General features: G+C 39.6%; 2 protein-coding genes across 2 annotated transcripts in view; one reads left to right on the plus strand and one right to left on the minus strand.

Annotated features, from left to right (window-relative positions):
• MCF2L2 (MCF.2 cell line derived transforming sequence-like 2) overlaps positions 1-18,753 on the minus strand; it is a 159,748-nt gene that overhangs the window by 48,737 nt on the left and 92,258 nt on the right. The window lies entirely within an intron of this gene.
• The window catches only part of B3GNT5 (UDP-GlcNAc:betaGal beta-1,3-N-acetylglucosaminyltransferase 5), a 40,230-nt gene continuing 26,253 nt past the window's right edge, over positions 4,777-18,753 (plus strand). The window contains exon 1 of the mRNA XM_031047071.2: positions 4,777-4,868. The gene's annotated coding sequence lies outside the window, so the exon portion shown is untranslated. The remainder of the gene's footprint in view (positions 4,869-18,753) is intronic.

The raw sequence follows: 18,753 nt of genomic DNA on the forward strand, positions 1-18,753 counted from the left end.
ACACAGGTACAAAAGGATTCTGCAGTACTTTGCACAGCCTCATGTAAAGCTAAGCCATGTTGGACTCTAACCCATGGAAGAGGCTCTGCCCACATTTTTTTGAATTTGTACATCTTTGAGCTGGAAAACGTGTTTGGGGTATGGTCAAAGTACTAGATTACTCCTCATGAGATAGATATATCTCATGCAAGTAGCCATAGAACAAGGGGGAATGGCTTTAAACTGTAAGAGGGTAGACTTAGATTAGATATTAGGAAAACTTCTTCACCGTGAGAAGTGTAAGGCACTGGCACAGGTTGCCCAGAGAAGCTGTGGCTGCTCCATCCCTCAAAGTGTTCAAGGCCAGGTTAGAGGGCACTTTGAGCAACCTGCTCTAGTGGAAGGTGTCCCTGCCCATGGCAAAGGAGTGGAATTAGATGATCTTTAAGGTCCCTTCCAGCCCAAACCATTCTATGATATATGCCACTTTAACGCACTTTTGTGAGAACTGCAGAATCAACACCCCAAGGGGTCATTTGCCCAAAAATGATTTTACAAATATTAGTACTTGCTTTTACAGTTGACTGAAACAAATAAAACTTTTATGGTTATACATGCCTTTCTTTTTAAGAGCTATTGAAGTTACTGCACAGACCAGATGCAAAGCAGGACAGGCATATTGCTACTATTCTAGCATCACTACCACTTACAGCACTGAAAAGAAATCATGAGGACAATGCACAATTTGTTTCTGGAGTCAAAACTTTAGCAAGCCACTAACAGATATCAAGCTGTTAGGATGGTTATATTCTTGGTTCCATTGGTAGACCTAAGAACCACTGCTCCACACTTATTTAATGAATTCAAGAACAGGTTTGACATTGTCTGAAAAGGTTGTTCCATCAGTTACAAGTTTTGAAACACCATCTTTAACTTCAGTGTTAACCTACATTTAAACCTGAATTTCTGTTTATGATCTCCAGAACCAGTAGACCTAAAATCTCATGTTGAGCACCTGGAACTTGATGAAGTTTATTTAATGCTCCAAATTCATACTTCCAAAGAGCTGCTGCACTGTTAAAAGAATATATGTAACTGAGCAGGTGTGATAAAATCATCAGAGAAACTTTATGTTTTAAAAATTTAAAATAATCTTTAAGTTCATCTTAATATTGAAAGATGCTTATTTAGCTGCAACCAAGACATGGATCTTCCAAATGTTATTTAGTCTATTACCTAACACATTAATGAGAACTGACTCTAGAGCAAACCTAACACTTAGATCACAATTATACCTGAAAAACAAATTATTGGTCCATAGGTTTCCTAGTAGCTGTCATAAACAAACAGTGTGGTGCCTGTCAAAAGCACAATTCAAAGTAACCCAGTAAGTAGAACAGAGGCCTGGGATGTTTTATTATCCAGCCTGCTATGAAAGATGAAGAAAAAATGAATAATTTTAATTTTTTCTGATCTCAGTTTAATGCAGAGTAGCAGCTCTTGAACCACCATTGTAAGAAATCTGGGGGGTTTTAATTAATTTACCAATCCTAAACTTGTTTGGAAACATTGTCCATTCAAGGGAACAAAAAACAATAAAAAAATTTTAAAAAATCACATATGAGGAATATTTTATTAGAGGAAGTTCTGTGGGACTCCTAAGATATTGCCAGTGTAGTTATGAGTTTGTCAAAATCTAACACAATTCTTAAACATTTTATTTTATTTCATTACTTATCTTCATTCTACCTGTAGATTTATACTCAGAGCAAATGCTTTTAGCATTGTTATGAAAAAATTACATAATTAACCCTTTCACCCTTGAAAAGGTAGTGTTAGTAATTTTATTATCTCAGTTTCAATGACAACAAAACAGAGACAAAATCATGATGGTACTCCTTTCATCTCCTGGTTAGAGTTCAAGAGCTTCATATCTCTAAGCCATGAGTCTGTACATAAAGGGTAATCATTTTCCAATACTTCTCCACAGCGAGATAGCAGGATTTGCTGCCTAAATAAGATTTTCATTGTTCAGGTTTTGTATTTTTTCTTCTTTTTTTGGTGTTTTTTGTTTTGTTTTTCTTTTGGGGTTTTGCTTTTTCTTTTTTTTTTCTTTAACTGTAGTCTTTTTCTAACCATAAATTGTGTCCACATGAAAAAAGAGGAATTTGACCAAACATTCAGCATTCTGTCAGACTCAGCACACATGCTTTAGGGCTATTTTTACACTTGCCTCTTATTACCCATGCCCAAGTACATCTCTGGGATTTCCTGCTTGAAACATAGGAGCTATATGCTTAAGCCTCCCACTGTCCCCAAAGCAGAATATCTTTCCCACTCCTGCAAAGAGCTTGGAGGTTGCAAATTCTATTCCTAAGGCTGCCACTGGTTGAAAGTGTTGCCTGATACAATCCATCCCTTTATCTGTGCCCATCCCGCAGTCTCCAGACGTTATTTTACAGAATTACAACACTATTCTTCTGAAAGTGCTATTCTGTATTTCTTTTCCCAGTGCTACAGCAGCCACCAGGAACACTCAGCACAAACCCATCAGAAAAGAGCCTTAGCTCCACTGTTCCCAGAGTAACTTTCCTGAATTGCTCTCCAAATAACAACCACAGCAGCAAAATCTCAAACATTAAAGGCCAATGCACATGAATCACGCTCTTATCAAACTGTTGACAATATAAAGCTGTGCACTTGGTCAAGGCCTTCACAAACCTTAGAATTGCCCCGACAAAGATGCAATTTAAGAACAGCAAAGTGCTACCTAAATGTACCTTGCTACTGTGGGAAAAAGCACCAAGAAGGTATAAAGGAGATATATTTATATGCACCATGTGAGCATGCTAGCTTGGTAGAGAGCTCACTATATGACACAAGGGATTGAATGGCATTTGAGACAGTTTAACAGCCTAGAAAACTGGCAGTGACATCATCTGAATTTACATTAAGCTACAAAGAGTGAAATGTGAAATGTTAATCTCTTCCAGTATGTCACAGAATCATAGAAGCACTTAAGTTGGAAAAGACTTTTAAGACCATCAAGTCCAACTGTTAAACCAGCACTGCTAAGTCCACCACTAAACCACATCCGTAAATGCCACATCTTTAAATACCTCTAGAGATGATGACTCCACCACCTCCCTACACAGCCTGTTCTTTTGACAAAGAGTTTTTTCCTAATACCCAATCTAAACCTCCCTGGCACAACTTGAGGCCATTTCCTCTTGTACTATTGCTTGTTACCTGGGAGAAGTGAGGCAGCAGACTTCCGTAAGAAGTGGGTTCAGTCTGCATATTGGTCTTTCTGTTAGCTTCAGAAGGGAGTCTCCTATGACAACCACCTGTCTTTTTTTTCTTTATGGAAGCAGTTTTGATGCAGGGCATAGGCCAACTTAACCTCGGTGACACCTCCATGCTGGATAAACACCAAGCCATTGTCATTTGGCTCCACTTGCAGATCCCCACACGTAATATGCGAGTGCACAGAGGAGATGTGCCTATTGCGCCATGCAGGAACTTGTCACCACTGCCCCCTGTCCCTTAAGTCACTGTGTTCAGCTGGTCGAACAGAGGACAGGGAACCCTCCATATCACAGGCCCTGCCCTTAAGCAAAGGAGTCTGCCTACCTGGATGCACCCCTACAGCTCTGCTCCCTGCTCCGCCCACTACTGGCACAGAGGCCTGGCACCAGGGCAGCCGCAGTGGGTGCAGAGCACGGAGCAGCTTTTAGCCGGGAGCACCTTTGCTCATAGGAGAGCTGGCATGGCCCCAGAGCCACTGCCGCATCCTGCCCTGCAGGCTCACAAGTGGTCTCTCGCCTCCCCTGAGGGCCCCCTGTTTGGGATACATGAGTGCTGTGCTGGAGCCCTGTGCTGCAGATCACCGAGGCACTGGGGGGCACATGGGGCATCGAGGATAACTCAGCATGCAGCTGCTGTGAGTGTCATGGCTGAGGAAAACAGGATAGAGCAACTGATGGGACTATTTGTACAGCCGATTCTTCCATTCCCCTTTTTATCTTGTGTTGTCTCAATAAGCATAGTTAGGTTGGAAGTCATTCCCGGTGATCAGCTACATCGTAACTCCTCTTTACACTGTCTAACATTTGAACGAAGTTAGTATCACAAATGTGAACATACCTGATTTCTAAAGAGAAAGGACATTGGAACTTAGATGAAAATTAAGACAAATGTAGCTAATCCATTGTCTTTCTAACTGCTAAGAAGAAAGCACAGGGCTCACCCTATGGTTTCTGTCCATATCATCAGAAATTAAACAAAAAGTGAAACAGTGAAGGAATGAAAAAATGTATCAGAAAAAATAAGAATATAAGATGATCAGTGGCAGACCAGAGATGCAGGTCCTTACTATATTTAGTTTTAAACCTAACTCATAGTTCCTTCAGTCTTTCTTTTTTTTTCCTGTGTCCATGTCCAAACTACCCAACAAAGTTTCATGAAGATTTCTACCAGCTTCCAGGGCTGTCACATGCACCGCACGAGCCTAAATCAGCAGACTGCTCCTGTGCAGGTGGCAGCAGCTGCAGCACTGATGTATCTGCCATCCCATCTACTCTTCTATTTCCTTTCCCTTTCACAGAGAAATAGGAAAACAGGAGATGGAGCAAGGAGGGACCACTTGAAGCCTTCCCCATTGTGCTAAGGGAGCGTCATGGTTTGGCCATTAAGTATGAGGACTTGCATCCTATAAATGGGCTCACTGCAGCTGGTTGTGTCTGAGAGGATTCAAGAGGTCATTTCAGATTAGAAGCAGCTTGCAGCCTCAACTTTGGACTCGGTATTGTGATTACAAGAAAGACCCAAACACTTCCCTTGGTGACTGGAAACTGAAGAAAAAAACAGGTGCAACTGGAATGTCCGAGGTAAAGGGGGTGGGAGGGAAACACATGACACCTTCCACACTCCATTGTTCCTTCATTTCAGAGACGTTTTACAAGAATATGAGGTTTGGATGGCAGCAGTCCAAGGACAACAAAACTCTTGAGTTGGCTAAGTTTATGGGCAGCTCTCACAAGGATAGTTCCTCACCAGGATCATTCCCATGTTAGCAGGCCATCTCAACATAGATGGTGAATGATTAGGCATCTGAAGGTCTAAGGTTTCCACTGAGTCTTAGAAATCACTAAGAGACTATCTGTAGTCATCCTTGTTGCCTGTAAAACGTCCTTCCACTGGCATATACTCGATCCTTCCCTAGCGAAACAAAGAGATTGGAAGAATCTGGTCCCAGTAAATCCCAACTCACTAGCTTTCCTGGTGTGGAACTAGTAATGCAAAACACTGCTCAGGAGGGCGAGGCCAGCTTTCTCTCTGTGGAGGGAGTTTACTACATGTTCTAGCAGAGAGGGTTCAGCCACCACTAACCTAGGCAAAGCACTCTGGATGGCAGGGCCTTTGCTGCTACTGTAACTTGGTGGAATTAGGATGTGGCTGTGGCAGGGAGTAACCACACACAGGCCCACTGTGTGTGATGTCAGATGTTCCTCCAGCAGAGGAAACTTCTCGTGATGGGAAACTGTTAAAACGCAGGAACTAGCTCACATTTCTTTGAACTATTGAGCCGGGTTTCTAATGGAACATCATGGCCTTGGTTACCCTAAGACCACACTTCCCACAGATGTGATCTCACATCAGTTTCCTTTGGCCAGATTATTCTTGCTTTGGCAACCATGACGTTCTATGGCCCTGCAGCACTACTAAGATCTCACACATTGAGCCAGTTTTCACCATTCTTAGCTTTGAGAGGCACTGCAGTGCTAGCACAGTAAGGATGATAAGAAGGGAGAAAGTATAACAGAAAACTGTTTCTACTTTGTCATTAGTGCTCTTTCTGACCTATGGCTAGTTAGTCATGCCATGCTGAAGTGAAAAAAATAAATGACTGCATAAAGAATCATCTCCAACAAGGGTGAGAATATAGGCACTGCAAAAGACAGCAAAGCATAAGGAAGAGACTTGTTTTTAGCCAAGGTTGTAAGCAAAACCTTGAAACTGAGGTAAATGCTGCTATTAATTAGCACAATTCACTTGAAGTGCTGCATTTCTCTGCCACTGCCTATTCTGACACTCAGCCCAAATGAAGCTATTTATATCACTGTGGACTATAGCAAATAGTCCAAATATAGCAATTAGCAATGTTGTTAGCCAAGTATGACCTGATCCTGCACTACACTGACTTGTTGGAACAAAACTTTGTCAATAGGTATTTATATGAACACACTACTAGAAAGGTCTTCACCAGGGTGACCATAAGGAAGACATGTACCAGCCCATTATATATTAACAACTCTTCCTCCTTCCTTCTTCCTTGATGACTGAAGAAAAGGAAGCATAATTGAATGGCTGGCAAAGCTCCCCAGGTGTGTCAGGTCTGCATCACAATTCTGGTAGGAGCAGTGTCAGATGTTTACTCTGCTGTGACATGTGCTACCTTAAAAAACCCTATCATACCAAACACAGCGAAACACTAAGCAAAAATAATACCTGGAGAGTATCACAACTTACTAGTATATCTTCTGGCTAAATCTCAGTGGCTTTTTGCTCATACAGTTACAATTTGTACATCCTGCTCAGATGGCAATGTAAAACTAATTCAGGATTTTTGTTTCTGTAGCTGTGCTTCTTCTCTAACAATCTCATTGGCTTACTTCCATTCCCAGATCTTGATTTTATGCCAGCATTTCCTGTCATATGGGCTTGTCCTGGTAAGAAGTCTTTTCCCCAAACACAAATTGGAACTGTCAAACACAATTAAACCAGTGAGTTTTTTTGGAAAAAACAACCACCAAACAAAACAACTCCCCAAAACATCACAACAAACCAATAACCCCCGTTCGAAAAAAACAAACCAACAAACCAAAACCACCTATAAATCATAACTGGTGCTCCAAAATTATTATGCTGCAGAAACCTGTTTGTATGACTGCTGTGGGACCAGCTAAAAATGGCACTCATGCATGGGTACTCCATATCTGTCTTGCAAAACCAAATGATGGTGGAAGATGAAAAGTTAACATTTTCAACAACTGAAACAGCAGAACACTAGTGTGCAAGAGCAAAATGCTCAGTGGAATTTATTAAGTTAATAAAAATAAAATATACATAACAAATATATCAATTGAAATAAAAAATACTCATTCTTGATATCTGAGGCTTCGAAAAAACCCGAAAAGTATTGAAGGGCACTGTGTGCAGTGCAACAGATACATACACTTAGAATAAACATCAATGCTGGATAGAGCTGGACATAAGAGAAGTGAGAATGAAAAATATATGGTTTCCAGAAGTGAGCACAGTGTTAAAAGACTTTCTTGGCCCAGCACTCCGGCTAGTTTTAAGTGTTGTCGAATTTCTATTTCAAATATACATAAAATATAACAAAAATATGTTTTGCAATGGTATCTCCTTTGAAGGTAGTAAATGGTGAAAATCTCACTGCCCCAGTGGAAGCAGAATCACCAATAAACAGCACATCCAGTTTTGAATTAGAAACTGCTACAAGAAATTCTAAAACTGGTCTAAGCTTAAAATCTCAAAATTATCTCTGTGCTATGGAATCAAAATGAATGTAGAAATGTCAGCTGTTGTGTAGAGGAAACTTCCGTTCCACCTACATAATTGCTTTTGAGAGGATTTTTTTTTTTCATCTCCCACAGTGCTAAAAGTGCCTTTTTCACTTGAAAAGTATTCTCAGCTGAGATTGTGCAACAGCTCAAGTGAAATTTAAGTAATGAGTCAGTCGCTGTACTTTACCTCCTAAAGTGGAATGAAAGATCATTCTGGACATAAGAACTTTGTATTTGTTAGTTGATACAGGAAACATTTCTGATTTCTCTGACACAATCTCTTTTTTTTTTTTTGGTTCCCAAATGAAAAAGAGCAATGCCTTGAAAGAACAATGTTTGTTCTTAAAGTACACTTCACAGCTGCAAATGAACCCAAACCAATCAACTTTGAGAAGCATAAGGGTTTTAGGAGAGTAGTACACTCCATCTCATCTGAAAATTAGTGCCCCTTAGTGAAGATATTGTAATTGCTTGCCTAGGTGATCTGATTCTGCTTCAGTGTTAAATGGATTTGCTCAAGTTGTTATGGAAGTTCTTCTGAGCAGAAGGACTGTATTTTTGATAGAAACGTATTTCACAATCGAAGTTATAATTTATAATATTTTGCTGCTTCTGAAATGATCTGATCTGTGCACATGTAAGATATTGTCCCACATTCATTGTTCCCAAAACAAATTACCTTGGGGAAATATTTTTATATATCTTAATTAGTTGACCTACATTATAGGAACCAGAACATAGTTGTTAATGGAGAAGCAAATTAATGAAATCACCTACAGAGGGGAATAATATGAATAGAGGACTAAAAGTCAAGCAAGAGTTGTTTCTCATCCCAGCATCTCAACTGAAATGATGTGGCAGATTTGAGCTAGCTTTAGACAACGTGGATACTGCAGAATGGTCCTTACTGTAGGCCAAAATAACATGCTGAGTAGCTGTGTAAATATTTGTCAGCTACCCATATTTGTGAACTAACCATCAGGCCCACCTTGTGATTTTTGGTCTTTTAACCTTGCAGCTGCACCATTCTATTTGATGTGAAAGATATATATAGCTCTAGGATATCTCAGCATTGAGTAATCAATTAGCTAAAAGTAGGTGAATAATTTGTGGATCAAATTTGCTACTAATGTAACTGCTTAGTGGTGTTAGCATTTGGCCATATTTTAGTAGATTGTAGTAGGTTGCTAGTAGTTCATTATCTATCCAAACTACTCCACATACATGCTTGTAAAATATCTGCATGTTACTGAGACATTGCAGATTAACAGGATGCTTCCATATGTAGAGACATCCACATAATTTCTTAGCATTGTTTGCTAGCTTGAGATTATGAGTATTTACATATAGGCCACAGAAATAATTTAATGACTGAAATCCCACTATTCTTCCTTAGAAACATTATCTGATCAAAAGAAAACTTTCTGAATTCTTAGAGCCAGGCAAATCTAGTACAGCTGGATCTTTCATTTATTACAGCAAAGTATATTGCATAAAGCACTTAGAGTAAGGACAGGGGAGAAAGAAATAATTCTTCACTACACTTGCTTAAGAAGGGATGTGATCTGCTGAACTGAAGTAATTTAAGGCACTGAAGTTTACCAGCCAACAAAGGAAGGTCACTCTTTTTAAAAGTATAAAAAAATAAAAATATAAGTATATACATATATGTATAGCAATTAAATAAAAGATATTAATATACTGATGTTGAGATTACTTTCTCACTTGTTTGTAGCTAGTAAGGACTAGAACATACAGTCACAGGTTATATTAAAAAGATAAGACCTCTAAAATGAAGCACTTGAGATTTTGCATGTCCTGTCATTACAGGAAATCCACAGTGTTCCTCTGTCATGTAAGCCATTTCCTTCCTGAATGCTTTTTTCTTAAAAGTTGGAAATAGAGCAGGTAAAAGATCCCCAGATATGTAATAGTTTCTGACTTTTGCAAAAACTATTTTACAGTTTTTTTCTGTGCTGAACCTGACTTTTAAGACAGAAAATTTCAGTTTACATGCAGTGTATTTTTTTCCATTCCTTTGTATATGTAGATATAATGATATCTAAATACCAGTTAACCTCATTGAGCAAGAAATCTGATAAAGGCTGACAGTGCCTTTCCATACAGGTGGCAAAGCATGGTATTTGAAAAGGGGCTTTTTTGAAAAAGTAAAAGTTACAGTGGTAAACCTCCAAAACTTTTGAATAGAGAAGACTAAAAAGCTAAACCCTAAAAGTAGGTTAAAGGAAACTTGATAGGAACTATTTATACTGAGAATTCATGTTGACTACTAGAGCTCACCTAAGCAAACCTAAAACATGCCCACAATTTATCTCCAAAATTCTGTGTAATCTCAGGTGGGTATCCTTGCTGAGGTGGTGTGACAAAGAAGGGTTTTGGCATTCTGCTTGCTATAGATTCTTACATCACCCAAATATTTACTTTAGAGCACCTCCATTTGGTGGTATGACTAACATTTCTCGTGCCTGTTGTACTCATTCATCCTCCTCCTGTCCCTGCAAGGACCATGTCATGCAGAGACATTTTAGTCTGGGAGAAAGAAGCTGAACACAAAACTATTTTTCACTTCATGCAAATGGCAACACAAATACTATCTGCAGAGCCTGCTACTGGAGGAAGAGAAGACCTCCAACAGTTTTGATTCTCATATCTGCCATTGATATCTTTGGTCTGCTAGACACTGGATGGCCATTTGGGTAGAATGAGGAATTATTTTTAAAATTAATAATAATTTGATTTTACAGACAGCCCTGAATTTACATTGGAGAGGGCAGACCAAAGAAGTGCATGTTGCACTTGGGAGGGGATGAATTTTATAAAGATGCCTGGTTCCTATGTTCATTTGTATTTCAAGCACTGGAACAGGCTGCCTGAGGAGTGGTAGAGTCACCATCCCTGGAGGTATTTAAAATACCGTGTAGATGTGACTCTGAGGGACATGGTTTAGTGGTGGACTTGACAGTGCTGGGTTAATGGTTGGATTCGATGATCTTATAGGTCCTTTCCGACCTAAACAATTCTATGATTCCATGATTTCAGTCTGAGACATGACCTTAAGGAAATTCTATCATGCAAAATCTGTTTCACCCTATAATAGGAAACAGCATTGTGCCAGACTTAAAATCTGTGGTCCTACTGCCTGAGCTTTGGTTGATCTGTTGGATATACCCTGCTTTTAAATGTCTTCAAGAATCAGTATTCTGTGGGGTTGGGGGGAAATGTTAATTACATGACAGTGGGAATGGAACAGGGAAAGAAAATCCCAGCAAGCTAAAATGGAGTTTATGGAAGCACCTGGAAAACGTATTCTGCTTTAGTTAATCTCTTCTTGGGACATTTATATTAATAAGTTGTGAACTGCCATGGCTGAGAAACAAACACATCCTTCTTTTGTGTGTCATGCTTTCTCTGCAGCTGTAATCTGGGACAGAGGGGCAGGCAAGGATCATACCACCTACAGCTACCACACTCCACCCAGCAGTGACTGGGAATCACAGCTCTTAGCAACATCCATATCCATTTACTAAAGCTATACTTAGGACAACCTTCCCTATCACACCTGTAGAATGTGGCTTGCAGAATGTTATGATAAACTTTGAGGAAGAGGGAGAGACACTGTCTGTTGGAAGATATTCCAAACTTAGAAAGCAGCTTTAGAGAACTGTAGGACAGATGCCAGCTGGAAAATGTGTTCAAAGGGCTTTACGCAAAATTCTCACAATTGCAGATTGCAAGAATCTGGGAGTATATTTCATGATATTCTGGTAACAATATTACCCCTGTTTCTTACTTTTTTCTCTAAGCAGCTGCTAATGGACAATGTCCAAGATAATACAGTGAGACAGACAGATTTCTGGGCTCATCCAGAACTGCTATTCCTCTGCCTTTTTTCCTGGAAGAATAGGAAGCTTGATTTTATTAATCTCAGTGTCTGTTACAGGTCTTACACAAACCTTGCCTACATTCCCCCTACAGGGGAAATGTCTATTTTGCTACTTCAGTGTTTTTAGTTAGAACTGGAGCTCAGTGCAGTTGCATTGGTGACGGGATGAGGTAAGAGCACACTATACCTGGCAGAGCTATTACAGAGGTTGGAGCTTTTGGTGTCCTTTACTCATGCAGTAACTCTGGCCTGAGACTACTAGTGGGGGAGCCAGCACAAAGAGCACCCATGCATTTTTAGCAAGAACAACACGCTCACTGCCATACTATTAAGCTCTAATTCAGGTCAGATGACATAAAGGCAAGATTGTCTATACCAGTTTGTCCAACATGGCTATTAACCAGCGAACAGCATTTGAAGACAGGTTTGCAGTAACTAGAAATGCAAATAAAGCATCAGTGCCTTCAAACTAGAGGTTACAGAGAAAGATCGACAACAGTGTATTAAAAAACCAGGATATGCACAGGAACTTTGCAGAGTCTGCAGAGGATCTGCTTGACATACAAGTAATACTATAGAGAACAGAATTCCTTTTTAAACCCACATGAGGAAATAATGTTCCTGATGGATGAAAAAAAGGTAAGTGAATTTTCAGAAGGAAATACAGCATTGTAAACATGAATATGTCACAAATATTCCAAACCTGGTTATTATATTCCCAGTTAATGAGCAGCTTGCTAAATGCAGGAAGTAAAGTTAGCAGTGATTTACCAAACAGTGCAATTGATAAATCACTGCTCCATTGCATCACTAGCTACACAGAACTGAGTGATCTCCCATCTGCTACGTCCTGTCTGCTACTGTCCTGCAAAACATGCAATTATTTAGATCAGGCCTGTGTGAGAGCAAGTCATACGTCCTGATTAGGCAACATGACATGCTCTTTGTACTGCTATAAATGATAATGTGAAGTGCTCAGCACTCCTTCGTGAGCTAATTCACATACAGGAGCTGCATGTTTTTGATTTCAGATCAGTTTAAAACCCAGTTTCATTGGAACTGGTTTTAACAGTGTATGAGGAAGACAGGGATGCTTTGTCAACTCTGACTGGGGAATTTTAAAACTAAGGGGTGTGATTGCTCCTAGTTTGTTTCAGTGTTTTCTTAGCCTGTCACTGTCCTATGCTTTAAAGTGGCACCATCTGAACTGAAGTGGTATAAAATCATACCTGTGCCTCCCCTTCTCTTTCCCCATCCATCAGCTTGGCAGTGATAACAGGGCCGATTAACATCCTCTGCTTCTTGACTTGTGACTGTGTTACTTAGAATTTCTAGCTGTCCTTCATGCAAATAGAGAAAGCCCAAGGACTTTTGACCTGCTATGCCAGAGCAAGCAAGGTTCTTATGAAGTGATACAGCTACAGTTATGAGAGAAACAAATACAGGAGCCTTCAGGCCCACATTTGCTTCTTCAGACAAGATGCACCCAGTCCTAGGCCAACACAAAGCAGCCTTTATTTGCATATGCTCTATAAACCCTGAGATGGAGCAAGGGGTGGGAGAGAGCAGAACTTCAGTAAAGTCTTGGATAGGCATAGGAAGTAGCCATCCAATGGAGGATGCAGATCGCCTCTCATTGACTATGTGCTGGCTGAAGTTTCCAATGCTTCTCAGGTGGAGCACACATTCCTGTGACACAGGACAAGACAGAAGATACATCTGATCTTAATCTCCCCATGTGCTTAGAACAAACCAACCATCCAGTATATGCATGTGGCCAGCTACATTCCAGGAGCCTGCCCAGAGCCAGCAGGCAGCAGAACAACTGCACAGAAAACAAGTTGAGGAATTCCTGGAATTTCTGAAGAGTATTTAAGAAAACTTAGTATCCAAATGCAAGTACATATGAAAGGTAATGGCAGAAGTGGCTGCTTGCCCCTCTTTAATACTTGATTAAGTACAAATTTTGTAAGAAAGCATGTGAATGTTGAGAGTGTTTATTTCAGCTGTTCTCTACCTCCCAGATTCTTTGGGAGCAAGGACACAAGGACTCCAGGAAGCCTCCAGAACACTCAGTAAACCACTGTATTATAACAATAAGATTTTTTTTCTCCTGTTCGTAACAATTTTCCCAGTTCCCAGAACTATTTGGATCTATAGCAGGAATATGTCTCCTCTATCAGTAGCAAGATCTCCCTACATGGCAGAATACACTTCACTTCAAAATTCTTCCCAACCCTCTAGGCTGTAATTAAGACATGAAACTACTGGAGCCAATCTTCCCAAAAGCAAAACTTCTCTGAAAACAAAGATTCTTTAAGGGTTGAAAGAGATGATGGCAAACAAGAACTGGCTAGTGGCTTCTTGAAATTTCTCCTGCTGACTGCTCTCATTAAGTCTGGTGAAAGAAAACAGTTCTCTGTGCCTAATAAAAAGTTAAGAACACAGCTTCTCTTTTAAAATGTAGTCTCTAAGCTCTTCCCCTCTACCAGCTGAAAGTTTTTATGACTCTGGAAATGAGACTGGAAAGACACATTGTTGGGGTTCTACTGTAACACTTCTGTCTCAACAACTCACTCAAATCATCTTATCTCAAGGGTAGTATGGTATGGCATGGCACAGCATATTCTGAAATCTGTAACATCTTGCATTTACATACTGTAGGGAAAACTTTGCAACGGATCTTACTTATGCCATATAAAAGGGGAAACTGATTCCTCCTTTTGTGGTCTTTCGGTCTGGAAAAAGAAAAAAAAGGTTCCAGAGAGACCATAATAATACGGACTTTCAAAATACAAAGGGGACTTATAAGAAACATGCATTTACCAAGGCGTGTAGTGACATGACACGGGGCAATTGTTTAAAACTGATTTAGATTGGACATAAGGATGAAATTTTTATGAGGGTCACAAGGCACAGGAATAGGTTACCTGGAGAAGCTGGAAGCTTCCCCATTAGGTTGGAAGTGCCCACCCATAACCGGAAGTGTTCAAAGTCAGGTTGGACAGAGATTTGAGCAACCTGATACAGTGGAGGGTGTCCCTGCCCATGGAAACTATATGATCTTTGGGTCCATTCCAACCCAAACCATTCTATCACTCTGTGATTTATCTCTGCCTCCTGTAGAAGCTCTGCATCTTCAGCTAATAGCTAATAAAGTAGTGGATCTTAGGTCCTTTCTCCTACTACACAGCTCTGATGATTATAACAGCCACTTGGACACCAAAGATTTTAGCAGCACCCCCTAAGCTACTAGCATTTCTGACAGTCCACACCTAAATTTAGCAATTCCCAGAATCAATGTCAGCTCAACTTTGCTATTGCTCATTTAGAATAGGGCTCTGACACTATATTCTCATTCTGAAAATAGCTTCTAATTCTTTACTCAGAAGTGCTATCCTGTTCTACCCACACAACCTGCTAATTCAGTGATACACTTAGTTAATTCTCATCTTCAGTGATGCCCAGACTGATTTATGAAGCTTCCCAGTTCTTGTTAGATAAATATCATCAAGGAGAGGCCTGACCCAGATATTGAGATACACTGAATTTAAAGGACTCTTATATTTAAATCATATCCAAATCTGCAGTTGGAACCTGTCATTTCAGAGTACAAACACCTTCAGGAATAGACCTGCAGGTTGCACACTACAGGATGTGAGTTTGCAAAGTGACAGCTTCTGCTGGTGTGCAGAAGTGATGTGAGATGCTCCACAGGTTCCCTCAGCATGTAAAGCAAACTTTATGTGCACATTCACAGGAGAAGCAATGAGTCTGGACTGTGTACAAGCTTGGAAACTGTTTTCCATGTATACGGAAGTGCTCCATGCATATGTGATAGATAGGGCCATCCCATATTCTTACTTGACTCATTTAGATCCCATAAATAATAACTCAGACTCCAAGTTCTAGAGACAGTCATTCATGAAGATAACTCTATCTGAATATAAGCTCTAGGAGAGCTTACAGTCTTATAAGAATTTTATTCAGAAAGCAGAAATTATGCTGCTTATGTGACATGCCACAACTGAGTATAAAACCACCAGTGCCTTGCAATTTTCTAGCTTATTATTCAGCAGTAATACACATGAATGAAAATCAGAAATAAGTAACACTACCGTAACTCCTGCCACTGTACACCTATAGCTTCAATAAACATGTTGCTGCGCTTGTAAGTGAACAGGCCATGTCAAGGCCATGCTGACAATCCATTGATAATATCAAGACCATGAGCAAGATCTGGGCAGCCATCTCATGCAGAAAGTTAAGCTGTGATCAGAAAGTCCAGGAACAGATGTCATACTTTTGTGTTTTCAAAGGAAACTAACAATGACTAACAAGGTCTCCCAACCCTTGTTGCAAGGCAGACTAGAAAAATGACAGGTGAACTATAACCAAAGCCAATCAACCAGAAAATATTCCAAATTTACAGGAAATTCAGTTTTATATCATGCCTTTGACAGTGACTATGCACCAGCATGAGTGCTCAGATAACCCGGTGAGTAAGATGAGTTGACCCAACTCAAAAATAACTTCACAAAAAGCAAAAGAGTCATATTAGCTGCACAGCTGCTAGGCCCATACATTCAGATATGAAGGAACAACATGGTGTGGGTTTGGGGAGATAAAGAGGAAGAAAGGAGAGCAGCAATAGCATTAAATGAGCTTAGACTGATTGTGAAACTGTCATCAGAACAGACCTATGCATCAGATTTCCTTTAAAAAATGGTGCCACACTACATCTGACTAAATCAACTCCCCATAATAATGTCTGAACATGAACTGCAAAATATCACAGTAATGTAGTTAATGCATATAAGATACTAAGGACTGTAGTAGTTAGGACTCCATGAACTTTGGTCAGTTTTCAGTAATAACATTGATACAGGCTGTCTACAGCCATTTGTGTCAATGAACTAGAAAGGGTTGCTCTTCTTGTGATCTTATAAAAGATGTCCAACTGTTTCACACTTACAGGCTACACTCAGAGGCATGTGATTATGAAAGAGCATCAGATTTCTCATACAAGAACCATCTCATGGATATACAGAAAGATTTGAAAATGCAAACTGAAAGGCTCTCGGTTAGAATATAAGACAGCTACAAAGGACACCTGAAAATAAAGGCAATGAGAGTCCAAACTTACAATTTTTTGAGTGGAGGGTGCTGGTTTGGCTTACCAAACTGAACTGCACTTCTGGATTTTAAAACTGTCTTTCTACTAAATAAATACTTCCTCTCATGGATTTTAGGCCCAGACTCTGTGTATTGGCCTGCACTGGACAACACAACAGTTAGGGCATGCAGATGCTGCTTGATCATGATACTCCACCAAGATATACGAGATAAAGGTGTAGCAAATAAGCTAGAGGCACCTACCACAGCCCCTCTGACAGCAATATGCAATTTTGTCAGGGCTCCATGTAGACTAAAAAGAACTGAATGACAGACCTCTGATCCCAACTTTTTTGTGAAAATACTTCATTGGTAAGCAGGCTTCTGTGTCACTTTTTCTTTTTTAGAGACAAATGCCTTTAGGGAAATTTCCTTCTACCTTCCTCTCACACTGGGCAAGGATTGTTGAAAGTAGCTCATAAACAGAGCAAGAAACAATAAGGGCAGAGCAGCTTAACACAAATCTGCAGGAACTGCAATTCATGCCACAAAATTGTAACGTTTAGGTATTTCTCTCTGTTCTGTTGAATCTCATCAACTCATTATTTATGGTGAAATAGGGCCTGAAGTCTCCAGCCAGATGTAAGACCAACTGTGCCAGGTTGCATGCAGGGAATCAGCCTGCCTAAAATCCCATTCCTGCAAGCATGCGACTGTACTCTGGCATCCATTCTCAAGTATTAGTCCTTACATCACTTTGCTCTCTCAACACCTCTGAAGACTTGAGACTGTGCATACTGTAATAGTGCATGGCAGAGTGTGATTAACACATAGGGTAGGTGTTTCTGGAGAAAAATGTGTGGGGTGCTTTTTAGAGTAGCATGCTCGATAGTGCTGTTTTCTTTTTTGTTGGTTTAGATATGCAACCTGCTATGTACTTTTGTCAGCAATGAGGCCAAAGTTGACAAGATATTGCTGGGATGGGTTATTAAAGGTTTGATTTATAAACAAATAAGGGTAATGTTCTAAGAACACCCCTCCCTAACAACAGTACTGGTGAAATGGAAGAGGTGGAGCTTTATTTCTAGATAGGTTTTCTCTCAACAGAGGTCCTGACCATAAAAAAAGAAAAAGAAGAAAGAATGAAAGAAAGGAGACAGAAGACAGTAGGACAATTTTTAAAAATTATTACTAGAAAATAAAATCCCTGAAGTGATAAACAGAAACTCTCCTACTGTAATTTCAGGCCAGAAGCGGGATAAAGTCTGCTTCCTTCATTGACACAGAAGCCTCTTTTAAATTGGGGAAAATTCTAATCAACAAAAATAGGAAATTAGGGAGCACAAATAAAAGATTGTTGACCCTTTCAGCAGATGTAACTTTTCAGGAATAAAGTGGACACAACTGCAATACAAACTCAGTTGCAGCGCAGATGAGAAGCAGATATTTTTTGTTCAATAATTTAAATACCTTTAACTTTGCTTTCCTAGTTCTTAGAATGTTGTAATCTGTTTCCCAGTTACATACACCTTCAATCTTAAAGGTATCATCTGGTTTTGAAAGTGTGACTCCTTGAAGCTTTATTTTCTGGAAGCTGAGTTATCAAGACAGATTACACAGAAATAGTTTGAGTTTAATTTTTAGGTGTCTGTGGAATATTTGACTTTGGAAGGCTCTGAGTTGAGACTTTTTCAATGCATGTGTTTGGCAAGCTGGCCTCCTACACATTAAAAATATTAAGTTAAAATTGCATGCCTTTAGTAGTATTTGGTTGAAGCATAAATCAGTTATGGTTTGGGGTTTTGTTGGGTTTTTCCAGGTAGTTCTGGAAGGAAGAACCTAGGTGCTATATTTTTTGTCTCTCTGGTTTACCAATTTCAACTGAAAATAAAACCAGAAAAAATGAGTATCACCAGCCAAAAAAATTTATACTCTTAAGTTTTTAAAATGCCTGTCATTGAGAATTTCCACTTCTGAAAGGGTATGTTTTTATCACAGATAAAGTGCTCAAATGGGATAATACTTAAAAGTAAGAATTAAGAATAAACCTATTGAAAAAAAAACCCAACAAACCCCAACATATTTGTGAACTAGAAAAGGAATCAGCAATTATAATTTTCATAAGAAAAAAATAATAATGCTTTGTTTATAAGGTTATTTTTA

This window comes from Melopsittacus undulatus, chromosome 6, assembly GCF_012275295.1.
Source record: "Melopsittacus undulatus isolate bMelUnd1 chromosome 6, bMelUnd1.mat.Z, whole genome shotgun sequence".
Lineage (NCBI taxonomy): Eukaryota > Metazoa > Chordata > Aves > Psittaciformes > Psittaculidae > Melopsittacus > Melopsittacus undulatus.